This window comes from Euprymna scolopes, chromosome 32 (assembly GCF_053919585.1).
Source record: "Euprymna scolopes isolate OS-2025 chromosome 32, ASM5391958v1, whole genome shotgun sequence".
NCBI classification, from domain to species: Eukaryota; Metazoa; Mollusca; class Cephalopoda; order Sepiida; family Sepiolidae; genus Euprymna; species Euprymna scolopes.
Genome location: NC_136513.1, coordinates 19,819,789 through 19,837,060, shown reverse-complemented (window position 1 = coordinate 19,837,060; position 17,272 = coordinate 19,819,789). Strand labels below are relative to the sequence as shown.

General features: G+C 40.8%; 64 non-coding genes across 64 annotated transcripts; all 64 read right to left on the bottom strand.

The window, feature by feature from the left end:
• Nucleotides 1-45: 45 nt before the first annotated feature.
• Nucleotides 46-129, bottom strand: Trnal-cag (transfer RNA leucine (anticodon CAG)). The gene has a single exon. It is a non-coding gene; the product is annotated as a tRNA-Leu (tRNA).
• Nucleotides 130-303: 174 nt separating this feature from the next.
• On the bottom strand, nucleotides 304-387 carry Trnal-cag (transfer RNA leucine (anticodon CAG)). The gene has a single exon. It is a non-coding gene; the product is annotated as a tRNA-Leu (tRNA).
• A 174-nt stretch (nucleotides 388-561) lies between these two features.
• On the bottom strand, nucleotides 562-645 carry Trnal-cag (transfer RNA leucine (anticodon CAG)). Its single transcript has one exon. It is a non-coding gene; the product is annotated as a tRNA-Leu (tRNA).
• Nucleotides 646-819: 174 nt separating this feature from the next.
• Trnal-cag (transfer RNA leucine (anticodon CAG)) lies at nucleotides 820-903 on the bottom strand. Its single transcript has one exon. It is a non-coding gene; the product is annotated as a tRNA-Leu (tRNA).
• Nucleotides 904-1,077: 174 nt separating this feature from the next.
• Nucleotides 1,078-1,161, bottom strand: Trnal-cag (transfer RNA leucine (anticodon CAG)). Its single transcript has one exon. It is a non-coding gene; the product is annotated as a tRNA-Leu (tRNA).
• A 174-nt stretch (nucleotides 1,162-1,335) lies between these two features.
• Trnal-cag (transfer RNA leucine (anticodon CAG)) lies at nucleotides 1,336-1,419 on the bottom strand. The gene has a single exon. It is a non-coding gene; the product is annotated as a tRNA-Leu (tRNA).
• Nucleotides 1,420-1,593: 174 nt separating this feature from the next.
• Trnal-cag (transfer RNA leucine (anticodon CAG)) lies at nucleotides 1,594-1,677 on the bottom strand. The gene has a single exon. It is a non-coding gene; the product is annotated as a tRNA-Leu (tRNA).
• A 174-nt stretch (nucleotides 1,678-1,851) lies between these two features.
• Trnal-cag (transfer RNA leucine (anticodon CAG)) lies at nucleotides 1,852-1,935 on the bottom strand. Its single transcript has one exon. It is a non-coding gene; the product is annotated as a tRNA-Leu (tRNA).
• A 175-nt stretch (nucleotides 1,936-2,110) lies between these two features.
• Nucleotides 2,111-2,194, bottom strand: Trnal-cag (transfer RNA leucine (anticodon CAG)). Its single transcript has one exon. It is a non-coding gene; the product is annotated as a tRNA-Leu (tRNA).
• Nucleotides 2,195-2,368: 174 nt separating this feature from the next.
• On the bottom strand, nucleotides 2,369-2,452 carry Trnal-cag (transfer RNA leucine (anticodon CAG)). The gene has a single exon. It is a non-coding gene; the product is annotated as a tRNA-Leu (tRNA).
• A 174-nt stretch (nucleotides 2,453-2,626) lies between these two features.
• Nucleotides 2,627-2,710, bottom strand: Trnal-cag (transfer RNA leucine (anticodon CAG)). The gene has a single exon. It is a non-coding gene; the product is annotated as a tRNA-Leu (tRNA).
• A 174-nt stretch (nucleotides 2,711-2,884) lies between these two features.
• Trnap-cgg (transfer RNA proline (anticodon CGG)) lies at nucleotides 2,885-2,968 on the bottom strand. Its single transcript has one exon. It is a non-coding gene; the product is annotated as a tRNA-Pro (tRNA).
• A 175-nt stretch (nucleotides 2,969-3,143) lies between these two features.
• Nucleotides 3,144-3,227, bottom strand: Trnal-cag (transfer RNA leucine (anticodon CAG)). The gene has a single exon. It is a non-coding gene; the product is annotated as a tRNA-Leu (tRNA).
• Nucleotides 3,228-3,401: 174 nt separating this feature from the next.
• Trnal-cag (transfer RNA leucine (anticodon CAG)) lies at nucleotides 3,402-3,485 on the bottom strand. Its single transcript has one exon. It is a non-coding gene; the product is annotated as a tRNA-Leu (tRNA).
• A 174-nt stretch (nucleotides 3,486-3,659) lies between these two features.
• Nucleotides 3,660-3,743, bottom strand: Trnal-cag (transfer RNA leucine (anticodon CAG)). Its single transcript has one exon. It is a non-coding gene; the product is annotated as a tRNA-Leu (tRNA).
• A 174-nt stretch (nucleotides 3,744-3,917) lies between these two features.
• On the bottom strand, nucleotides 3,918-4,001 carry Trnal-cag (transfer RNA leucine (anticodon CAG)). The gene has a single exon. It is a non-coding gene; the product is annotated as a tRNA-Leu (tRNA).
• Nucleotides 4,002-4,176: 175 nt separating this feature from the next.
• Trnal-cag (transfer RNA leucine (anticodon CAG)) lies at nucleotides 4,177-4,260 on the bottom strand. The gene has a single exon. It is a non-coding gene; the product is annotated as a tRNA-Leu (tRNA).
• Nucleotides 4,261-4,434: 174 nt separating this feature from the next.
• Trnal-cag (transfer RNA leucine (anticodon CAG)) lies at nucleotides 4,435-4,518 on the bottom strand. The gene has a single exon. It is a non-coding gene; the product is annotated as a tRNA-Leu (tRNA).
• Nucleotides 4,519-4,693: 175 nt separating this feature from the next.
• On the bottom strand, nucleotides 4,694-4,777 carry Trnal-cag (transfer RNA leucine (anticodon CAG)). The gene has a single exon. It is a non-coding gene; the product is annotated as a tRNA-Leu (tRNA).
• A 174-nt stretch (nucleotides 4,778-4,951) lies between these two features.
• Trnal-cag (transfer RNA leucine (anticodon CAG)) lies at nucleotides 4,952-5,035 on the bottom strand. Its single transcript has one exon. It is a non-coding gene; the product is annotated as a tRNA-Leu (tRNA).
• Nucleotides 5,036-5,210: 175 nt separating this feature from the next.
• Trnal-cag (transfer RNA leucine (anticodon CAG)) lies at nucleotides 5,211-5,294 on the bottom strand. The gene has a single exon. It is a non-coding gene; the product is annotated as a tRNA-Leu (tRNA).
• Nucleotides 5,295-5,468: 174 nt separating this feature from the next.
• Nucleotides 5,469-5,552, bottom strand: Trnal-cag (transfer RNA leucine (anticodon CAG)). Its single transcript has one exon. It is a non-coding gene; the product is annotated as a tRNA-Leu (tRNA).
• Nucleotides 5,553-5,726: 174 nt separating this feature from the next.
• Trnal-cag (transfer RNA leucine (anticodon CAG)) lies at nucleotides 5,727-5,810 on the bottom strand. Its single transcript has one exon. It is a non-coding gene; the product is annotated as a tRNA-Leu (tRNA).
• A 175-nt stretch (nucleotides 5,811-5,985) lies between these two features.
• Trnal-cag (transfer RNA leucine (anticodon CAG)) lies at nucleotides 5,986-6,069 on the bottom strand. Its single transcript has one exon. It is a non-coding gene; the product is annotated as a tRNA-Leu (tRNA).
• Nucleotides 6,070-6,243: 174 nt separating this feature from the next.
• Nucleotides 6,244-6,327, bottom strand: Trnal-cag (transfer RNA leucine (anticodon CAG)). Its single transcript has one exon. It is a non-coding gene; the product is annotated as a tRNA-Leu (tRNA).
• Nucleotides 6,328-6,501: 174 nt separating this feature from the next.
• Trnal-cag (transfer RNA leucine (anticodon CAG)) lies at nucleotides 6,502-6,585 on the bottom strand. Its single transcript has one exon. It is a non-coding gene; the product is annotated as a tRNA-Leu (tRNA).
• Nucleotides 6,586-6,760: 175 nt separating this feature from the next.
• Nucleotides 6,761-6,844, bottom strand: Trnal-cag (transfer RNA leucine (anticodon CAG)). Its single transcript has one exon. It is a non-coding gene; the product is annotated as a tRNA-Leu (tRNA).
• A 433-nt stretch (nucleotides 6,845-7,277) lies between these two features.
• On the bottom strand, nucleotides 7,278-7,361 carry Trnal-cag (transfer RNA leucine (anticodon CAG)). The gene has a single exon. It is a non-coding gene; the product is annotated as a tRNA-Leu (tRNA).
• Nucleotides 7,362-7,535: 174 nt separating this feature from the next.
• Nucleotides 7,536-7,619, bottom strand: Trnal-cag (transfer RNA leucine (anticodon CAG)). The gene has a single exon. It is a non-coding gene; the product is annotated as a tRNA-Leu (tRNA).
• Nucleotides 7,620-7,793: 174 nt separating this feature from the next.
• On the bottom strand, nucleotides 7,794-7,877 carry Trnal-cag (transfer RNA leucine (anticodon CAG)). The gene has a single exon. It is a non-coding gene; the product is annotated as a tRNA-Leu (tRNA).
• A 174-nt stretch (nucleotides 7,878-8,051) lies between these two features.
• On the bottom strand, nucleotides 8,052-8,135 carry Trnal-cag (transfer RNA leucine (anticodon CAG)). The gene has a single exon. It is a non-coding gene; the product is annotated as a tRNA-Leu (tRNA).
• Nucleotides 8,136-8,309: 174 nt separating this feature from the next.
• On the bottom strand, nucleotides 8,310-8,393 carry Trnal-cag (transfer RNA leucine (anticodon CAG)). Its single transcript has one exon. It is a non-coding gene; the product is annotated as a tRNA-Leu (tRNA).
• A 174-nt stretch (nucleotides 8,394-8,567) lies between these two features.
• Nucleotides 8,568-8,651, bottom strand: Trnal-cag (transfer RNA leucine (anticodon CAG)). The gene has a single exon. It is a non-coding gene; the product is annotated as a tRNA-Leu (tRNA).
• A 174-nt stretch (nucleotides 8,652-8,825) lies between these two features.
• On the bottom strand, nucleotides 8,826-8,909 carry Trnal-cag (transfer RNA leucine (anticodon CAG)). The gene has a single exon. It is a non-coding gene; the product is annotated as a tRNA-Leu (tRNA).
• A 174-nt stretch (nucleotides 8,910-9,083) lies between these two features.
• Nucleotides 9,084-9,167, bottom strand: Trnal-cag (transfer RNA leucine (anticodon CAG)). Its single transcript has one exon. It is a non-coding gene; the product is annotated as a tRNA-Leu (tRNA).
• A 174-nt stretch (nucleotides 9,168-9,341) lies between these two features.
• Nucleotides 9,342-9,425, bottom strand: Trnal-cag (transfer RNA leucine (anticodon CAG)). The gene has a single exon. It is a non-coding gene; the product is annotated as a tRNA-Leu (tRNA).
• Nucleotides 9,426-9,599: 174 nt separating this feature from the next.
• Nucleotides 9,600-9,683, bottom strand: Trnal-cag (transfer RNA leucine (anticodon CAG)). Its single transcript has one exon. It is a non-coding gene; the product is annotated as a tRNA-Leu (tRNA).
• A 174-nt stretch (nucleotides 9,684-9,857) lies between these two features.
• Nucleotides 9,858-9,941, bottom strand: Trnal-cag (transfer RNA leucine (anticodon CAG)). Its single transcript has one exon. It is a non-coding gene; the product is annotated as a tRNA-Leu (tRNA).
• A 174-nt stretch (nucleotides 9,942-10,115) lies between these two features.
• On the bottom strand, nucleotides 10,116-10,199 carry Trnal-cag (transfer RNA leucine (anticodon CAG)). The gene has a single exon. It is a non-coding gene; the product is annotated as a tRNA-Leu (tRNA).
• Nucleotides 10,200-10,373: 174 nt separating this feature from the next.
• Trnal-cag (transfer RNA leucine (anticodon CAG)) lies at nucleotides 10,374-10,457 on the bottom strand. The gene has a single exon. It is a non-coding gene; the product is annotated as a tRNA-Leu (tRNA).
• A 174-nt stretch (nucleotides 10,458-10,631) lies between these two features.
• Nucleotides 10,632-10,715, bottom strand: Trnal-cag (transfer RNA leucine (anticodon CAG)). Its single transcript has one exon. It is a non-coding gene; the product is annotated as a tRNA-Leu (tRNA).
• A 174-nt stretch (nucleotides 10,716-10,889) lies between these two features.
• On the bottom strand, nucleotides 10,890-10,973 carry Trnal-cag (transfer RNA leucine (anticodon CAG)). The gene has a single exon. It is a non-coding gene; the product is annotated as a tRNA-Leu (tRNA).
• A 174-nt stretch (nucleotides 10,974-11,147) lies between these two features.
• Nucleotides 11,148-11,231, bottom strand: Trnal-cag (transfer RNA leucine (anticodon CAG)). The gene has a single exon. It is a non-coding gene; the product is annotated as a tRNA-Leu (tRNA).
• Nucleotides 11,232-11,405: 174 nt separating this feature from the next.
• Nucleotides 11,406-11,489, bottom strand: Trnal-cag (transfer RNA leucine (anticodon CAG)). Its single transcript has one exon. It is a non-coding gene; the product is annotated as a tRNA-Leu (tRNA).
• A 174-nt stretch (nucleotides 11,490-11,663) lies between these two features.
• Nucleotides 11,664-11,747, bottom strand: Trnal-cag (transfer RNA leucine (anticodon CAG)). The gene has a single exon. It is a non-coding gene; the product is annotated as a tRNA-Leu (tRNA).
• A 175-nt stretch (nucleotides 11,748-11,922) lies between these two features.
• Trnal-cag (transfer RNA leucine (anticodon CAG)) lies at nucleotides 11,923-12,006 on the bottom strand. Its single transcript has one exon. It is a non-coding gene; the product is annotated as a tRNA-Leu (tRNA).
• Nucleotides 12,007-12,179: 173 nt separating this feature from the next.
• On the bottom strand, nucleotides 12,180-12,263 carry Trnal-cag (transfer RNA leucine (anticodon CAG)). The gene has a single exon. It is a non-coding gene; the product is annotated as a tRNA-Leu (tRNA).
• Nucleotides 12,264-12,432: 169 nt separating this feature from the next.
• Trnal-cag (transfer RNA leucine (anticodon CAG)) lies at nucleotides 12,433-12,516 on the bottom strand. The gene has a single exon. It is a non-coding gene; the product is annotated as a tRNA-Leu (tRNA).
• Nucleotides 12,517-12,690: 174 nt separating this feature from the next.
• On the bottom strand, nucleotides 12,691-12,774 carry Trnal-cag (transfer RNA leucine (anticodon CAG)). Its single transcript has one exon. It is a non-coding gene; the product is annotated as a tRNA-Leu (tRNA).
• A 174-nt stretch (nucleotides 12,775-12,948) lies between these two features.
• Nucleotides 12,949-13,032, bottom strand: Trnal-cag (transfer RNA leucine (anticodon CAG)). Its single transcript has one exon. It is a non-coding gene; the product is annotated as a tRNA-Leu (tRNA).
• Nucleotides 13,033-13,722: 690 nt separating this feature from the next.
• Trnal-cag (transfer RNA leucine (anticodon CAG)) lies at nucleotides 13,723-13,806 on the bottom strand. The gene has a single exon. It is a non-coding gene; the product is annotated as a tRNA-Leu (tRNA).
• Nucleotides 13,807-13,980: 174 nt separating this feature from the next.
• Trnal-cag (transfer RNA leucine (anticodon CAG)) lies at nucleotides 13,981-14,064 on the bottom strand. Its single transcript has one exon. It is a non-coding gene; the product is annotated as a tRNA-Leu (tRNA).
• Nucleotides 14,065-14,234: 170 nt separating this feature from the next.
• Trnal-cag (transfer RNA leucine (anticodon CAG)) lies at nucleotides 14,235-14,318 on the bottom strand. The gene has a single exon. It is a non-coding gene; the product is annotated as a tRNA-Leu (tRNA).
• A 174-nt stretch (nucleotides 14,319-14,492) lies between these two features.
• On the bottom strand, nucleotides 14,493-14,576 carry Trnal-cag (transfer RNA leucine (anticodon CAG)). Its single transcript has one exon. It is a non-coding gene; the product is annotated as a tRNA-Leu (tRNA).
• Nucleotides 14,577-14,746: 170 nt separating this feature from the next.
• Trnal-cag (transfer RNA leucine (anticodon CAG)) lies at nucleotides 14,747-14,830 on the bottom strand. The gene has a single exon. It is a non-coding gene; the product is annotated as a tRNA-Leu (tRNA).
• Nucleotides 14,831-15,004: 174 nt separating this feature from the next.
• On the bottom strand, nucleotides 15,005-15,088 carry Trnal-cag (transfer RNA leucine (anticodon CAG)). The gene has a single exon. It is a non-coding gene; the product is annotated as a tRNA-Leu (tRNA).
• A 175-nt stretch (nucleotides 15,089-15,263) lies between these two features.
• Trnal-cag (transfer RNA leucine (anticodon CAG)) lies at nucleotides 15,264-15,347 on the bottom strand. The gene has a single exon. It is a non-coding gene; the product is annotated as a tRNA-Leu (tRNA).
• A 174-nt stretch (nucleotides 15,348-15,521) lies between these two features.
• Nucleotides 15,522-15,605, bottom strand: Trnal-cag (transfer RNA leucine (anticodon CAG)). The gene has a single exon. It is a non-coding gene; the product is annotated as a tRNA-Leu (tRNA).
• Nucleotides 15,606-15,779: 174 nt separating this feature from the next.
• Trnal-cag (transfer RNA leucine (anticodon CAG)) lies at nucleotides 15,780-15,863 on the bottom strand. Its single transcript has one exon. It is a non-coding gene; the product is annotated as a tRNA-Leu (tRNA).
• A 174-nt stretch (nucleotides 15,864-16,037) lies between these two features.
• Trnal-cag (transfer RNA leucine (anticodon CAG)) lies at nucleotides 16,038-16,121 on the bottom strand. Its single transcript has one exon. It is a non-coding gene; the product is annotated as a tRNA-Leu (tRNA).
• Nucleotides 16,122-16,296: 175 nt separating this feature from the next.
• Nucleotides 16,297-16,380, bottom strand: Trnal-cag (transfer RNA leucine (anticodon CAG)). Its single transcript has one exon. It is a non-coding gene; the product is annotated as a tRNA-Leu (tRNA).
• Nucleotides 16,381-16,554: 174 nt separating this feature from the next.
• Trnal-cag (transfer RNA leucine (anticodon CAG)) lies at nucleotides 16,555-16,638 on the bottom strand. The gene has a single exon. It is a non-coding gene; the product is annotated as a tRNA-Leu (tRNA).
• A 174-nt stretch (nucleotides 16,639-16,812) lies between these two features.
• Nucleotides 16,813-16,896, bottom strand: Trnal-cag (transfer RNA leucine (anticodon CAG)). The gene has a single exon. It is a non-coding gene; the product is annotated as a tRNA-Leu (tRNA).
• Nucleotides 16,897-17,070: 174 nt separating this feature from the next.
• Nucleotides 17,071-17,154, bottom strand: Trnal-cag (transfer RNA leucine (anticodon CAG)). The gene has a single exon. It is a non-coding gene; the product is annotated as a tRNA-Leu (tRNA).
• Nucleotides 17,155-17,272: the final 118 nt, after the last annotated feature.

Sequence of the window (17,272 nt, the reverse complement as noted above, 5' to 3'; positions counted from 1 at the left end):
ATTTTACACTTTGGATTTTATAAAAATTCAAGCATCATCTTTTGTTGTCAGAAGTGGGATTCGAACCCACGCCGGGAACACCCGACTTCGACCTGAACGCAGCGCCTTAGACCGCTCGGCCATCCTGACACATTTACTCGTCTCCGTTCAACATTGAATACTCTAAAGAATATCTAACTATGAAAAATTTTGTCTTTTGTCATTAATGTGACAACATTCATTCATATGCGGCAATATCAGTGCAGCTTCTTTATGCGAATTTTACACTTTGGATTTTATAAAAATTCAAGCATCAGCTTTTGTTGTCAGAAGTGGGATTCGAACCCACGCCGGGAACACCCGACTGCGACCTGAACGCAGCGCCTTAGACCGCTCGGCCATCCTGACACATTTACTCGTCTCCGTTCAACATTGAATACTCTAAAGAATATCTAACTATGCAAAATTTTGTCTTTTGTCATTAATGTAACAAAATTCATTCATATGCGGCAATATCAGTGCAGCTTCTTTATGCGAATTTTACACTTTGGATTTTATAAAAATTCAGGCATCAGCTTTTGTTGTCAGAAGTGGGATTCGAACCCACGCCGGGAACACCCGACTGCGACCTGAACGCAGCGCCTTAGACCGCTCGGCCATCCTGACACATTTACTCGTCTCCGTTCAACATTGAATACTCTTAAGAATATCTAACTATGCAAAATTTTGTCTTTTGTCATTAATGTAACAAAATTCATTCATATGCGGCAATATCAGTGCAGCTTCTTTATGCGAATTTTACACTTTGGATTTTATAAAAATTCAAGCATCAGCTTTTGTTGTCAGAAGTGGGATTCGAACCCACGCCGGGAACACCCGACTGCGACCTGAACGCAGCGCCTTAGACCGCTCGGCCATCCTGACACATTCACTCGTCTCCGTTCAACATTGAATACTCTAAAGAATATCTAACTATGCAAAACTTTGTCTTTTGTCATTAATGTAACAAAATTCATTCATATGCGGCAATATCAGTGCAGCTTCTTTATGCGAATTTTACACTTTGGATTTTATAAAAATTCAAGCATCAGCTTTTGTTGTCAGAAGTGGGATTCGAACCCACGCCGGGAACACCCGACTGCGACCTGAACGCAGCGCCTTAGACCGCTACGCCATCCTGACACATTTACTCGTCTCCGTTCAACATTGAATACTCTTAAGAATATCTAACTATGCAAAATTTTGTCTTTTGTCATTAATGTAACAAAATTCATTCATATGCGGCAATATCAGTGCAGCTTCTTTATGCGAATTTTACACTTTGGATTTTATAAAAATTCAAGCATCAGCTTTTGTTGTCAGAAGTGGGATTCGAACCCACGCCGGGAACACCCGACTGCGACCTGAACGCAGCGCCTTAGACCGCTCGGCCATCCTGACACATTTACTCGTCTCCGTTCAACATTGAATACTCTAAAGAATATCTAACTATGCAAAATTTTGTCTTTTGTCATTAATGTAACAAAATTCATTCATATGCGGCAATATCAGTGCAGCTTCTTTATGCGAATTTTTCACTTTGGATTTTATAAAAATTCAAGCATCAGCTTTTGTTGTCAGAAGTGGGATTCGAACCCACGCCGGGAACACCCGACTGCGACCTGAACGCAGCGCCTTAGACCGCTCGGCCATCCTGACACATTTACTCGTCTCCGTTCAACATTGAATACTCTAAAGAATATCTAACTATGCAAAATTTTGTCTTTTGTCATTAATGTAACAAAATTCATTCATATGCGGCAATATCAGTGCAGCTTCTTTATGCGAATTTTACACTTTGGATTTTATAAAAATTCAAGCATCAGCTTTTGTTGTCAGAAGAGGGATTCGAACCCACGCCGGGAACACCCGACTGCGACCTGAACGCAGGGCCTTAGACCGCTCGGCCATCCTGACTCATTTTACTCGTCTCCGTTCAACATTGAATACTCTAAAGAATATCTAACTATGCAAAATTTTGTCTTTTGTCATTAATGTAACAAAATTCATTCATATGCGGCAATATCAGTGCAGCTTCTTTATGCGAATTTTACACTTTGGATTTTATAAAAATTCAAGCATCAGCTTTTGTTGTCAGAAGTGGGATTCGAACCCACGCCGGGAACACCCGACTGCGACCTGAACGCAGCGCCTTAGACCGCTCGGCCATCCTGACACATTTACTCGTCTCCGTTCAACATTGAATACTCTTAAGAATATCTAACTATGCAAAATTTTGTCTTTTGTCATTAATGTAACAAAATTCATTCATATGCGGCAATATCAGTGCAGCTTCTTTATGCGAATTTTACACTTTGGATTTTATAAAAATTCAAGCATCAGCTTTTGTTGTCAGAAGTGGGATTCGAACCCACGCCGGGAACACCCGACTGCGACCTGAACGCAGCGCCTTAGACCGCTCGGCCATCCTGACACATTTACTCGTCTCCGTTCAACATTGAATACTCTAAAGAATATCTAACTATGCAAAATTTTGTCTTTTGTCATTAATGTAACAAAATTCATTCATATGCGGCAATATCAGTGCAGCTTCTTTATGCGAATTTTACACTTTGGATTTTATAAAAATTCAAGCATCAGCTTCTGTTGTCAGAAGTGGGATTCGAACCCACGCCGGGAACACCCGACTGCGACCTGAACGCAGCGCCTTAGACCGCTCGGCCATCCTGACACATTTACTCGTCTCCGTTCAACATTGAATACTCTTAAGAATATCTAACTATGCAAAATTTTGTCTTTTGTCATTAATGTAACAAAATTCATTCATATGCGGCAATATCAGTGCAGCTTCTTTATGCGAATTTTACACTTTGGATTTTATAAAAATTCAAGCATCAGCTTTTGTTGTCAGAAGAGGGATTCGAACCCACGCCGGGAACACCCGACTGCGACCCGAACGCAGGGCCTTAGACCGCTCGGCCATCCTGACTCATTTTACTCGTCTCCGTTCAACATTGAATACTCTAAAGAATATCTAACTATGCAAAATTTTGTCTTTTGTCATTAATGTAACAAAATTCATTCATATGCGGCAATATCAGTGCAGCTTCTTTATGCGAATTTTACACTTTGGATTTTATAAAAATTTAAGCATCATCTTTTGTTGTCAGAAGTGGGATTCGAACCCACGCCGGGAACACCCGACTGCGACCTGAACGCAGCGCCTTAGACCGCTCGGCCATCCTGACACATTTACTCGTCTCCGTTCAACATTGAATACTCTAAAGAATATCTAACTATGCAAAATTTTGTCTTTTGTCATTAATGTAACAAAATTCATTCATATGCGGCAATATCAGTGCAGCTTCTTTATGCGAATTTTACACTTTGGATTTTATAAAAATTCAAGCATCAGCTTCTGTTGTCAGAAGTGGGATTCGAACCCACGCCGGGAACACCCGACTGCGACCTGAACGCAGCGCCTTAGACCGCTCGGCCATCCTGACACATTTACTCGTCTCCGTTCAACATTGAATACTCTTAAGAATATCTAACTATGCAAAATTTTGTCTTTTGTCATTAATGTAACAAAATTCATTCATATGCGGCAATATCAGTGCAGCTTCTTTATGCGAATTTTACACTTTGGATTTTATAAAAATTCAAGCATCAGCTTTTGTTGTCAGAAGTGGGATTCGAACCCACGCCGGGAACACCCGACTGCGACCTGAACGCAGCGCCTTAGACCGCTCGGCCATCCTGACACATTTACTCGTCTCCGTTCAACATTGAATACTCTAAAGAATATCTAACTATGCAAAATTTTGTCTTTTGTCATTAATGTAACAAAATTCATTCATATGCGGCAATATCAGTGCAGCTTCTTTATGCGAATTTTACACTTTGGATTTTATAAAAATTCAAGCATCAGCTTTTGTTGTCAGAAGTGGGATTCGAACCCACGCCGGGAACACCCGACTGCGACCTGAACGCAGCGCCTTAGACCGCTCGGCCATCCTGACACATTTACTCGTCTCCGTTCAACATTGAATACTCTAAAGAATATCTAACTATGCAAAATTTTGTCTTTTGTCATTAATGTAACAAAATGCATTCATATGCGGCAATATCAGTGCAGCTTCTTTATGCGAATTTTACACTTTGGATTTTATAAAAAATTCTACCATCATCTTTTGTTGTCAGAAGTGGGATTCGAACCCACGCCCGGAACACCCGACTGCGACCTGAACGCAGCGCCTTAGACCGCTCGGCAATCCTGACACATTTACTCGTCTCCGTTCAACATTGAATACTCTAAAGAATATCTAACTATGCAAAATTTTGTCTTTTGTCATTAATGTAACAAAATTCATTCATATGCGGCAATATCAGTGCAGCTTCTTTGTGCGAATTTTACACTTTGGATTTTATAAAAATTCAAGCATCAGCTTTTGTTGTCAGAAGTGGGATTCGAACCCACGCCGGGAACACCCGACTGCGACCTGAACGCAGCGCCTTAGACCGCTCGGCCATCCTGACACATTTACTCGTCTCCGTTCAACATTGAATACTCTAAAGAATATCTAACTATGCAAAATTTTGTCTTTTGTCATTAATGTAACAAAATTCATTCATATGCGGCAATATCAGTGCAGCTTCTTTATGCGAATTTTACACTTTGGATTTTATAAAAAATTCTAGCATCATCTTTTGTTGTCAGAAGTGGGATTCGAACCCACGCCCGGAACACCCGACTGCGACCTGAACGCAGCGCCTTAGACCGCTCGGCCATCCTGACAGATTTACTGTTCTCCGTTCAACATTGAATACTCTAAAGAATATCTAACTATGCAAAATTTTGTCTTTTGTCATTAATGTAACAAAATGCATTCATATGCGGCAATATCAGTGCAGCTTCTTTGTGCGAATTTTACACTTTGGATTTTATAAAAATTCAAGCATCAGCTTTTGTTGTCAGAAGTTGGATTCGAACCCACGCCGGGAACACCCGACTGCGACCTGAACGCAGCGCCTTAGACCGCTCGGCCATCCTGACACATTTACTCGTCTCCGTTCAACATTGAATACTCTAAAGAATATCTAACTATGCAAAATTTTGTCTTTTGTCATTAATGTAACAAAATTCATTCATATGCGGCAATATCAGTGCAGCTTCTGTATGCGAATTTTACACTTTGGATTTTATAAAAAATTCTAGCATCATCTTTTGTTGTCAAAAGTGGGATTCGAACCCACGCCGGGAACACCCGACTGCGAGCTGAACGCAGCGCCTTAGACCGCTCGGACATCCTGACACATTTACTCGTCTCCGTTCAACATTGAATACTCTAAAGAATATCTAACTATGCAAAATTTTGTCTTTTGTCATTAATGTAACAAAATTCATTCATATGCGGCAATATCAGTGCAGCTTCTTTGTGCGAATTTTACACTTTGGATTTTATAAAAATTCAAGCATCAGCTTTTGTTGTCAGAAGTGGGATTCGAACCCACGCCGGGAACACCCGACTGCGACCTGAACGCAGCGCCTTAGACCGCTCGGCCATCCTGACACATTTACTCGTCTCCGTTCAACATTGAATACTCTAAAGAATATCTAACTATGCACAATTTTGTCTTTTGTCATTAATGTAACAAAATTCATTCATATGCGGCAATATCAGTGCAGCTTCTTTATGCGCATTTTACACTTTGGATTTTATAAAAATTCAAGCATCAGCTTTTGTTGTAAGAAGTGGGATTCGAACCCACGCCGGGAACACCCGACTGCGACCTGAACGCAGCGCCTTAGACCGCTCGGCCATCCTGACACATTTACTTGTCTCCGTTCAACATTTAATACTCTAAAGAATATCTAACTATGCAAAATTTTGTCTTTTGTCATTAATGTAACAAAATTCATTCATATGCGGCAATATCAGTGCAGCTTCTTTATGCGAATTTTACACTTTGGATTTTATAAAAAATTCTAGCATCATCTTTTGTTGTCAGAAGTGGGATTCGAACCCACGCCGGGAACACCCGACTGCGAGCTGAACGCAGCGCCTTAGACCGCTCGGCCATCCTGACACATTTACTCGTCTCCGTTCAACATTGAATACTCTAAAGAATATCTAACTATGCAAAATTTTGTCTTTTGTCATTAATGTAACAAAATTCATTCATATGCGGCAATATCAGTGCAGCTTCTTTATGCGAATTTTACACTTTGGATTTTATAAAAATTCAAGACTCAGCTATTCTTGTCAGAAGTGGGATTCGAACCCACGCCGGGAACACCCGACTGCGACCTGAACGCAGCGCCTTAGACCGCTCGGCCATCCTGACACATTTACTCGTCGACGTTCAACATTGAATACTCTAAAGAATATCTAACTATGCAAAATTTTGTCTTTTGTCATTAATGTAACAAAATTCATTCATATGCGGCAATATCAGTGCAGCTTCTTTGTGCGAATTTTACACTTTGGATTTTATAAAAATTCAAGCATCAGCTTTTGTTGTCAGAAGTGGGATTCGAACCCACGCCGGGAACACCCGACTGCGACCTGAACGCAGCGCCTTAGACCGCTCGGCCATCCTGACACATTTACTCGTCTCCGTTCAACATTGAATACTCTTAAGAATATCTAACTATGCACAATTTTGTCTTTTGTCATTAATGTAACAAAATTCATTCATATGCGGCAATATCAGTGCAGCTTCTTTATGCGAATTTTACACTTTGGATTTTATAAAAAATTCTAGCATCATCTTTTGTTGTCAGAAGTGGGATTCGAACCCACGCCGGGAACACCCGACTGCGAGCTGAACGCAGCGCCTTAGACCGCTCGGCCATCCTGACACATTTACTCGTCTCCGTTCAACATTGAATACTCTAAAGAATATCTAACTATGCAAAATTTTGTCTTTTGTCATTAATGTAACCAAATTCATTCATCTGCGGCAATATCAGTGCAGCTTCTTTATGCGAATGTTACACTTTGGATTTTATAAAAATTCAAGCATCAGCTTTTGTGGTAAGAAGTGGGATTCGAACCCACGCCGGGAACACCCGACTGCGACCTGAACGCAGCGCCTTAGACCGCTTTGCCATCCTGACACATTTACTCGTCTCCGTTCAACATTGAATACTCTAAAGAATATCTAACTATGCAAAATTTTGTCTTTTGTCATTAATGTAACAAAATTAATTCATATGCGGCAATATCAGTGCAGCTTCTTTATGCGAATTTTACACTTTGGATTTTATAAAAAATTCTAGCATCATCTTTTGTTGTCAGAAGTGGGATTCGAACCCACGCCGGGAACACCCGACTGCGAGCTGAACGCAGCGCCTTAGACCGCTCGGCCATCCTGACACATTTACTCGTCGACGTTCAACATTGAATACTCTAAAGAATATCTAACTATGCAAAATTTTGTCTTTTGTCATTAATGTAACAAAATTCATTCATATGCGGCAATATCAGTGCAGCTTCTTCATGCGAATTTTACACTTTGGATTTTATAAAAATTCAAGCATCAGCTTTTGTTGTCAGAAGTGGGATTCGAACCCACGCCGGGAACACCCGACTGCGACCTGAACGCAGCGCCTTAGACCGCTCGGCCGTCCTGACACATTTACTCGTCTCCGTTCAACATTGAATACTCTAAAGAATATCTAACTATGCAAAATTTTGTCTTTTGTCATTAATGTAACAAAATTCATTCATATGCGGCAATATCAGTGCAGCTTCTTTATGCGAATTTTACACTTTGGATTTTATAAAAATTCTAGCATCATCTTTTGTTGTCAGAAGTGGGATTCGAACCCACGCCGGGAACACCCGACTGCGACCTGAACGCAGCGCCTTAGACCGCTACGCCATCCTGACACATTTACTCGTCTCCGTTCAACATTGAATACTCTAAAGAATATCTAACTATGCAACATTTTGTCTTTTGTCATTAATGTAACAAAATTCATTCATATGCGGCAATATCAGTGCAGCTTCTTTATGCGAATTTTACACTTTGGATTTTATAAAAATTCAAGCATCATCACTTGTTGTCAGACGTGGGATTCTAACCCACGCCGGGAACACCCGACTGCGACCTGAACGCAGCGCCTTAGACCGCTCGGCCATCCTGACACATTTACTCGTCTCCGTTCAACATTGAATACTCTAAAGAATATCTAACTATGCAAAATGTTGTCTTTTGTCATTAATGTAACAACATTCATTCATATGCGGCAATATCAGTGCAGCTTCTTTATGCGAATTTTACACTTTGGATTTTATAAAAATTCAAGCATCATCACTTGTTGTCAGACGTGGGATTCTAACCCACGCCGGGAACACCCGACTGCGACCTGAACGCAGCGCCTTAGACCGCTCGGCCATCCTGACACATTTACTCGTCTCCGTTCAACATTGAATACTCTAAAGAATATCTAACTATGCAAAATTTTGTCTTTTGTCATTAATGTAACAACATTCATTCATATGCGGCAATATCAGTGCAGCTTCTTTGTGCGAATTTTACACTTTGGATTTTATAAAAATTCAAGCATCATCACTTGTTGTCAGACGTGGGATTCTAACCCACGCCGGGAACACCCGACTGCGACCTGAACGCAGCGCCTTAGACCGCTCGGCCATCCTGACACATTTACTCGTCTCCGTTCAACATTGAATACTCTAAAGAATATCTAACTATGCAAAATTTTGTCTTTTGTCATTAATGTAACAACATTCATTCATATGCGGCAATATCAGTGCAGCTTCTTTATGCGAATTTTACACTTTGGATTTTATAAAAATTCAAGCATCATCACTTGTTGTCAGACGTGGGATTCTAACCCACGCCGGGAACACCCGACTGCGACCTGAACGCAGCGCCTTAGACCGCTCGGCCATCCTGACACATTTACTCGTCTCCGTTCAACATTGAATACTCTAAAGAATATCTAACTATGCAAAATGTTGTCTTTTGTCATTAATGTAACAACATTCATTCATATGCGGCAATATCAGTGCAGCTTCTTTATGCGAATTTTACACTTTGGATTTTATAAAAATTCAAGCATCATCACTTGTTGTCAGACGTGGGATTCTAACCCACGCCGGGAACACCCGACTGCGACCTGAACGCAGCGCCTTAGACCGCTCGGCCATCCTGACACATTTACTCGTCTCCGTTCAACATTGAATACTCTAAAGAATATCTAACTATGCAAAATGTTGTCTTTTGTCATTAATGTAACAACATTCATTCATATGCGGCAATATCAGTGCAGCTTCTTTATGCGAATTTTACACTTTGGATTTTATAAAAATTCAAGCATCATCACTTGTTGTCAGACGTGGGATTCTAACCCACGCCGGGAACACCCGACTGCGACCTGAACGCAGCGCCTTAGACCGCTCGGCCATCCTGACACATTTACTCGTCTCCGTTCAACATTGAATACTCTAAAGAATATCTAACTATGCAAAATGTTGTCTTTTGTCATTAATGTAACAACATTCATTCATATGCGGCAATATCAGTGCAGCTTCTTTATGCGAATTTTACACTTTGGATTTTATAAAAATTCAAGCATCATCACTTGTTGTCAGACGTGGGATTCTAACCCACGCCGGGAACACCCGACTGCGACCTGAACGCAGCGCCTTAGACCGCTCGGCCATCCTGACACATTTACTCGTCTCCGTTCAACATTGAATACTCTAAAGAATATCTAACTATGCAAAATGTTGTCTTTTGTCATTAATGTAACAACATTCATTCATATGCGGCAATATCAGTGCAGCTTCTTTATGCGAATTTTACACTTTGGATTTTATAAAAATTCAAGCATCATCACTTGTTGTCAGACGTGGGATTCTAACCCACGCCGGGAACACCCGACTGCGACCTGAACGCAGCGCCTTAGACCGCTCGGCCATCCTGACACATTTACTCGTCTCCGTTCAACATTGAATACTCTAAAGAATATCTAACTATGCAAAATGTTGTCTTTTGTCATTAATGTAACAACATTCATTCATATGCGGCAATATCAGTGCAGCTTCTTTATGCGAATTTTACACTTTGGATTTTATAAAAATTCAAGCATCATCACTTGTTGTCAGACGTGGGATTCTAACCCACGCCGGGAACACCCGACTGCGACCTGAACGCAGCGCCTTAGACCGCTCGGCCATCCTGACACATTTACTCGTCTCCGTTCAACATTGAATACTCTAAAGAATATCTAACTATGCAAAATTTTGTCTTTTGTCATTAATGTAACAACATTCATTCATATGCGGCAATATCAGTGCAGCTTCTTTGTGCGAATTTTACACTTTGGATTTTATAAAAATTCAAGCATCATCACTTGTTGTCAGACGTGGGATTCTAACCCACGCCGGGAACACCCGACTGCGACCTGAACGCAGCGCCTTAGACCGCTCGGCCATCCTGACACATTTACTCGTCTCCGTTCAACATTGAATACTCTAAAGAATATCTAACTATGCAAAATGTTGTCTTTTGTCATTAATGTAACAACATTCATTCATATGCGGCAATATCAGTGCAGCTTCTTTATGCGAATTTTACACTTTGGATTTTATAAAAATTCAAGCATCATCACTTGTTGTCAGACGTGGGATTCTAACCCACGCCGGGAACACCCGACTGCGACCTGAACGCAGCGCCTTAGACCGCTCGGCCATCCTGACACATTTACTCGTCTCCGTTCAACATTGAATACTCTAAAGAATATCTAACTATGCAAAATGTTGTCTTTTGTCATTAATGTAACAACATTCATTCATATGCGGCAATATCAGTGCAGCTTCTTTATGCGAATTTTACACTTTGGATTTTATAAAAATTCAAGCATCATCACTTGTTGTCAGACGTGGGATTCTAACCCACGCCGGGAACACCCGACTGCGACCTGAACGCAGCGCCTTAGACCGCTCGGCCATCCTGACACATTTACTCGTCTCCGTTCAACATTGAATACTCTAAAGAATATCTAACTATGCAAACTGTTGTCTTTTGTCATTAATGTAACAACATTCATTCATATGCGGCAATATCAGTGCAGCTTCTTTATGCGAATTTTACACTTTGGATTTTATAAAAATTCAAGCATCATCACTTGTTGTCAGACGTGGGATTCTAACCCACGCCGGGAACACCCGACTGCGACCTGAACGCAGCGCCTTAGACCGCTCGGCCATCCTGACACATTTACTCGTCTCCGTTCAACATTGAATACTCTAAAGAATATCTAACTATGCAAAATGTTGTCTTTTGTCATTAATGTAACAACATTCATTCATATGCGGCAATATCAGTGCAGCTTCTTTATGCGAATTTTACACTTTGGATTTTATAAAAATTCAAGCATCATCACTTGTTGTCAGACGTGGGATTCTAACCCACGCCGGGAACACCCGACTGCGACCTGAACGCAGCGCCTTAGACCGCTCGGCCATCCTGACACATTTACTCGTCTCCGTTCAACATTGAATACTCTAAAGAATATCTAACTATGCAAAATGTTGTCTTTTGTCATTAATGTAACAACATTCATTCATATGCGGCAATATCAGTGCAGCTTCTTTGTGCGAATTTTACACTTTGGATTTTATAAAAATTCAAGCATCAGCTTTTGTTATTAGAAGTGGGATTCGAACCCACGCCGGGAACACCCGACTGCGACCTGAACGCAGCGCCTTAGACCGCTCGGCCATCCTGACACATTTACTCGTCTCCGTTCAACATTGAATACTCTTAAGAATATCTAACTATGCAAAATTTTTTCTTTTGTCATTAATGTAACAAAATTCATTCATATGCGGCAATATCAGTGCAGCTTCTTTATGCGAATTTTACACTTTGGATTTTATAAAAAATTCTAGCATCATCTTTTGTTGTCAGAAGTGGGATTCGAACCCACGCCGTGAGCACCCGACTGCGACCTGAACGCAGCGCCTTAGACCGCTACGCCATCCTGACACATTTACTCGTCTCCGTTCAACATTGAATACTCTAAAGAATATCTAACTATGCAAAATTTGTCTTTTGTCATTAATGTAACAAAATTCATTCATATGCTGCAATATCAGTGCAGCTTCTTTATGCGAATTTTACACTTTGGATTTTATAAAAATTCGAGCATCAGCTTTTGTTGTCAGAAGTGGGATTCGAACCCACGCCGGGAACACCCGACTGCGACCTGAACGCAGCGCCTTAGACCGCTCGGCCATCCTGACACATTTACTCGTCTCCGTTCAACATTGAATACTCTAAAGAATTACTATGCAAAATTTTGTCTTTTGTCATTAATGTAACAAAATTCATTCATATGCGGCAATATCAGTGCAGCTTCTTTATGCGAATTTTACACTTTGGATGTTATAAAAATTCAAGCATCAGCTTTGTTGTCAGAGGTGGGATTCGAACCCACGCCGGGAACACCCGACTGCGACCTGAACGCAGCGCCTTAGACCGCTCGGCCATCCTGACACATTTACTCGTCTCCGTTCAACATTGAATACTCTAAAGAATATCTAACTATGCAAAATTTTGTCTTTTGTCATTAATGTAACAAAATTCATTCATATGCGGCAATATCAGTGCAGCTTCTTTATGCGAATTTAGCACTGTGGATTTTATAAAAATTCAAGCATCAGCTTTTGTTGTCAGAAGTGGGATTCGAACCGACGCCGGGAACACCCGACTGCGACCTGAACGCAGCGCCTTAGACCGCTCGGCCATCCTGACACATTTACTCGTCTCCGTTCAACAGTGAATACTCTATAGAATATCTAACTATGCAAAATTTTGTCTTTTGTCATTAATGTAAAAAAATTCATTCATATGCGGCAATATCAGTGCAGCTTCTTTATGCGAATTTAGCACTGTGGATTTTATACAAATTCAAGCATCAGCTTTTGTTGTCAGAAGTGGGATTCGAACCCACGTCGGGAACACCCGACTGCGACCTGAACGCAGCGCCTTAGACCGCTTGGCCATCCTGACACATTTACTACTCTCCGTTCAACATTGAATACTCTAAAGAATATCTAACTATGCAAAATTTTGTCTTTTGTCATTAATGAAACAGAATTCATTCATATGCGGCAATAACAGTGCAGCTTCTTTATGCGAATTTTACACTTTAGATTTTATAAAAATTCAAGCATCAGCTCTTGTTGTCAGAAGTGGGAGTCGCACCAATGCCGGGAACACCCGACTGCGACCTGAACGCAGCGCCTTAGACCGCTCGGCCATCCTGACACATTTACTCGTCTCCGTTCAACATTGAATACTCTAAAGACTATCTAACTATGCAAAATTTCGTCTTTTGTCATTAATGTAACAAAATTCATTCATATGCGGCAATATCAGTGCAGCTTCTTTATGCGAATTTTACACTTTGGATTTTATAAAAATTCAAGCATCAGCTTTTGTTGTCAGAAGTGGGATTCGAACCAACGCCGGGAACACCCGACTGCAACCTGAACGCCGCGCCTTAGACCGCTCGGCCATCCTGACACATTTACTCGTCTCCGTTTAACATTGAATACTCTTAAGAATATCTAACTATGCAAAATTTTGTCTTTTGTCATTAATGTAACAAAATTCATTCATATGCGGCAATATCAGTGCATCTTCTGTATGCGAATTTTACACTTTAGATTTTATAAAAATTCAAGCATCAGCTCTTGTTGTCAGAAGTGGGATTCGAACCCACGCCGGGAACACCCGACTGCGACCTGAACGCAGCGCCTTAGACCGCTCGGCCATCCTGACACATTTACTACTCTCCGTTCAACATTGAATACTCTAAAGAATATCTAACTATGCAAAATTTTGTCTTTTGTCATTAATGTAACAAAATTCATTCATATGCGGCAATATCAGTGCAGCTTCTTTATGCGAATTTTACACTTTGGATTGTATAAAAATTCAAGCATCAGCTTTTGTTGTCAGAAGTGGGATTCGTACCCACGCCGGGAACACCCGACTGCGCCCTGAACGCAGCGCCTTAGACCGCTCGGCCATCCTGACACATTTACTCGTCTCCGTTCAACATTGAATACTCTAAAGAATAACTATGCAAAATTTTGTCTTCTGTCATTAATGTAACAAAATTCATTCATATGCGGCAATATCAGTGCAGCTTCTTTATGCGAATTTTACACTTTGGATTTTATAAAAATTCAAGCATCATCTTTTGTTGTCAGAAGTGGGATTCGAACCCACGCCGGGAACACCCGACTGCGACCTGAACGCAGCGCCTTAGACCGCTCGGCCATCCTGACACATTTACTCGTCTCCGTTCAACATTGAATACTCTAAAGAATATCTAACTATGCAAAATTTTGTCTTTTGTCATTAATGTAACAAAATTCATTCATATGCGGCAATATCAGTGCAGCTTCTTTATGCGAATTTTAAAATTTGGATTTTATAAAAATTCAAGCATCATCACTTGTTGTCAGACGTGGGATTCGAACCCACGCCGGGAACACCCGACTGCGACCTGAACGCAGCGCCTTAGACCGCTCGGCCATCCTGACACATTTACTCGTCTCCGTTCAACATTGAATACTCTAAAGAATAACTATGCAAAATTTTGTCTTCTGTCATTAATGTAACAAAATTCAATAATATGCGGCAATATCAGTGCAGCTTCTTTATGCGAATTTTACACTTTGGATTTTATAAAAATTCAAGACTCAGCTTTTGTTGTCAGAAGTGGGATTCAAACCCACGCCGGGAACACCCGACTTCGACCTGAACGCAGCGCCTTAGACCGCTCGGCCATCCTGACACATTTACTCGTCTCCGTTCAACATTGAATACTCTAAAGAATATCTAACTATGCAAAATTTTGTCTTTTGTCATTAATGTAACAAAATTCATTCATATGCGGCAATATCAGTGCAGCTTCTTCGTGCGAATTTTACACTTTGGATTTTATAAAAATTCAAGCATCAGCTTTTGTTGTCAGAAGTGGGATTCGAACCCACGCCGGGAACACCCGACTGCGACCTGAACGCAGCGCCTTAGACCGCTCGGCCATCCTGACACATTTACTCGTCTCCGTTCAACATTGAATACTCTTAAGAATATCTAACTATGCAAAATTTTGTCTTTTGTCATTAATGTAACAAAATTCATTCATATGCGGCAATATCAGTGCAGCTTCTTTATGCGAATTTTACACTTTGGATTTTATAAAAAATTCTAGCATCATCTTTTGTTGTCAGAAGTGGGATTCGAACCCACGCCGGGAACACCCGACTGCGAGCTGAACGCAGCGCCTTAGACCGCTCGGCCATCCTGACACATTTACTCGTCTCCGTTCCACATTGAATACTCTACAGAATATCTAACTATGCAAAATTTTGTCTTTTGTCATTAATGTAACAAAATTCATTCATATGCGGCAATATCAGTGCAGCTTCTTTATGCGAATTTTACACTTTGGATTTTATAAAAATTCAAGCATCAGCTTTTGTTGTAAGAAGTGGGATTCGAACCCACGCCGGGAACACCCGACTGCGACCTGAACGCAGCGCCTTAGACCGCTCGGCCATCCTGACACATTTACTCGTCTCCGTTCAACATTGAATACTCTAAAGAATATCTAACTATGCAAAATTTTGTCTTTTGTCATTAATGTAACAAAATTCATTCATATGCGGCAATATCAGTGCAGCTTCTTTATGCGAATTTTACACTTTGGATTTTATAAAAATTCAAGCATCATCTTTTGTTGTCAGAAGTGGGATTCGAACCCACGCCGGGAACACCCGACTGCGACCTGAACGCAGCGCCTTAGACCGCTCGGCCATCCTGACACATTTACTCGTCTCCGTTCAACATTGAATACTCTAAAGAATATCTAACTATGCAAAATTTTGTCTTTTGTCATTAATGTAACAAAATTCATTCATATGCGGCAATATCAGTGCAGCTTCTTTATGCGAATTTTAAAATTTGGATTTTATAAAAATTCAAGCATCACCACTTGTTGTCAGACGTGGGATTCGAACCCACGCCGGGAACACCCGACTGCGACCTGAACGCAGCGCCTTAGACCGCTCGGCCATCCTGACACATTTACTCGTCTCCGTTCAACATTGAATACTCTAAAGAATATCTAACTATGCAAAATTTTGTCTTTTGTCATTAATGTAACAAAATTCATTCATATGCGGCAATATCAGTGCATCTTCTTTATGCGAATTTTACACTTTGGATTTTATAAAAAATTCTAGCATCATCTTTTGTTGTCAGAAGTGGGATTCGAACCCACGCCGGGAACACCCGACTGCGAGCTGAACGCAGCGCCTTAGACCGCTCGGCCATCCTGACACATTCACTCGTCTCCGTTCAACATTGAATACCCTAAAGAATATCTAACTATGCAAAATTTTGTCTTTTATCATTAATGTAACAAAATTCATTCATATGCGGCAATATCAGTGCAGCTTCTTTATGCGAATTTTACACTTTGGATTTTATAAAAATTCAAGCATCAGCTTTTGTTGTAAGAAGTGGGATTCCAACCCACGCCGGGAACACCCGACTGCGACCTGAACGCAGCGCCTTAGACCGCTCGGCCATCCTGACACATTTACTCGTCTCCGTTCAACATTGAATACTCTAAAGTAAATCTAACTATGCAAAATTTTGTCTTTTGTCATTAATGTAACAAAATTCATTCATATGCGGCAATATCAGTGCAGCTTCTTTATGCGAATTTTACACTTTGGATTTTATAAAAATTCAAGCATTATCTTTTGTTGTCAGAAGTGGGATTCGAACCCACGCCGGGAACACCCGACTGCGACCTGAACGCAGCGCCTTAGACCGCTCGGCCATCCTGACACATTCACTCGTCTCCGTTCAACATTGAATACTCTAAAGAATATCTAACTATGCAAAATTTTGTCTTTTATCATTAATGTAATAAAATTCATTCATATGCGGCAATATCAGTGCAGCTTCTTTATGCGAATTTTACACTTTGGATTTTATAAAAATTCTAGCATCATCTTTTGTTGTCAGAAGTGGGATTCGAACCCACGCCGGGAACACCCGACTGCGAGCTGAACGCAGCGCCTTAGACCGCTCGGCCATCCTGACACATTTACTCGTCTCCGTTCAACATTGAATACTCTAAAGAATATCTAACTATGCAAAATTTTGTCTTTTGTCATTAATGTAACAAAATTCATTCATATGCGGCAATATCAGTGCAGCT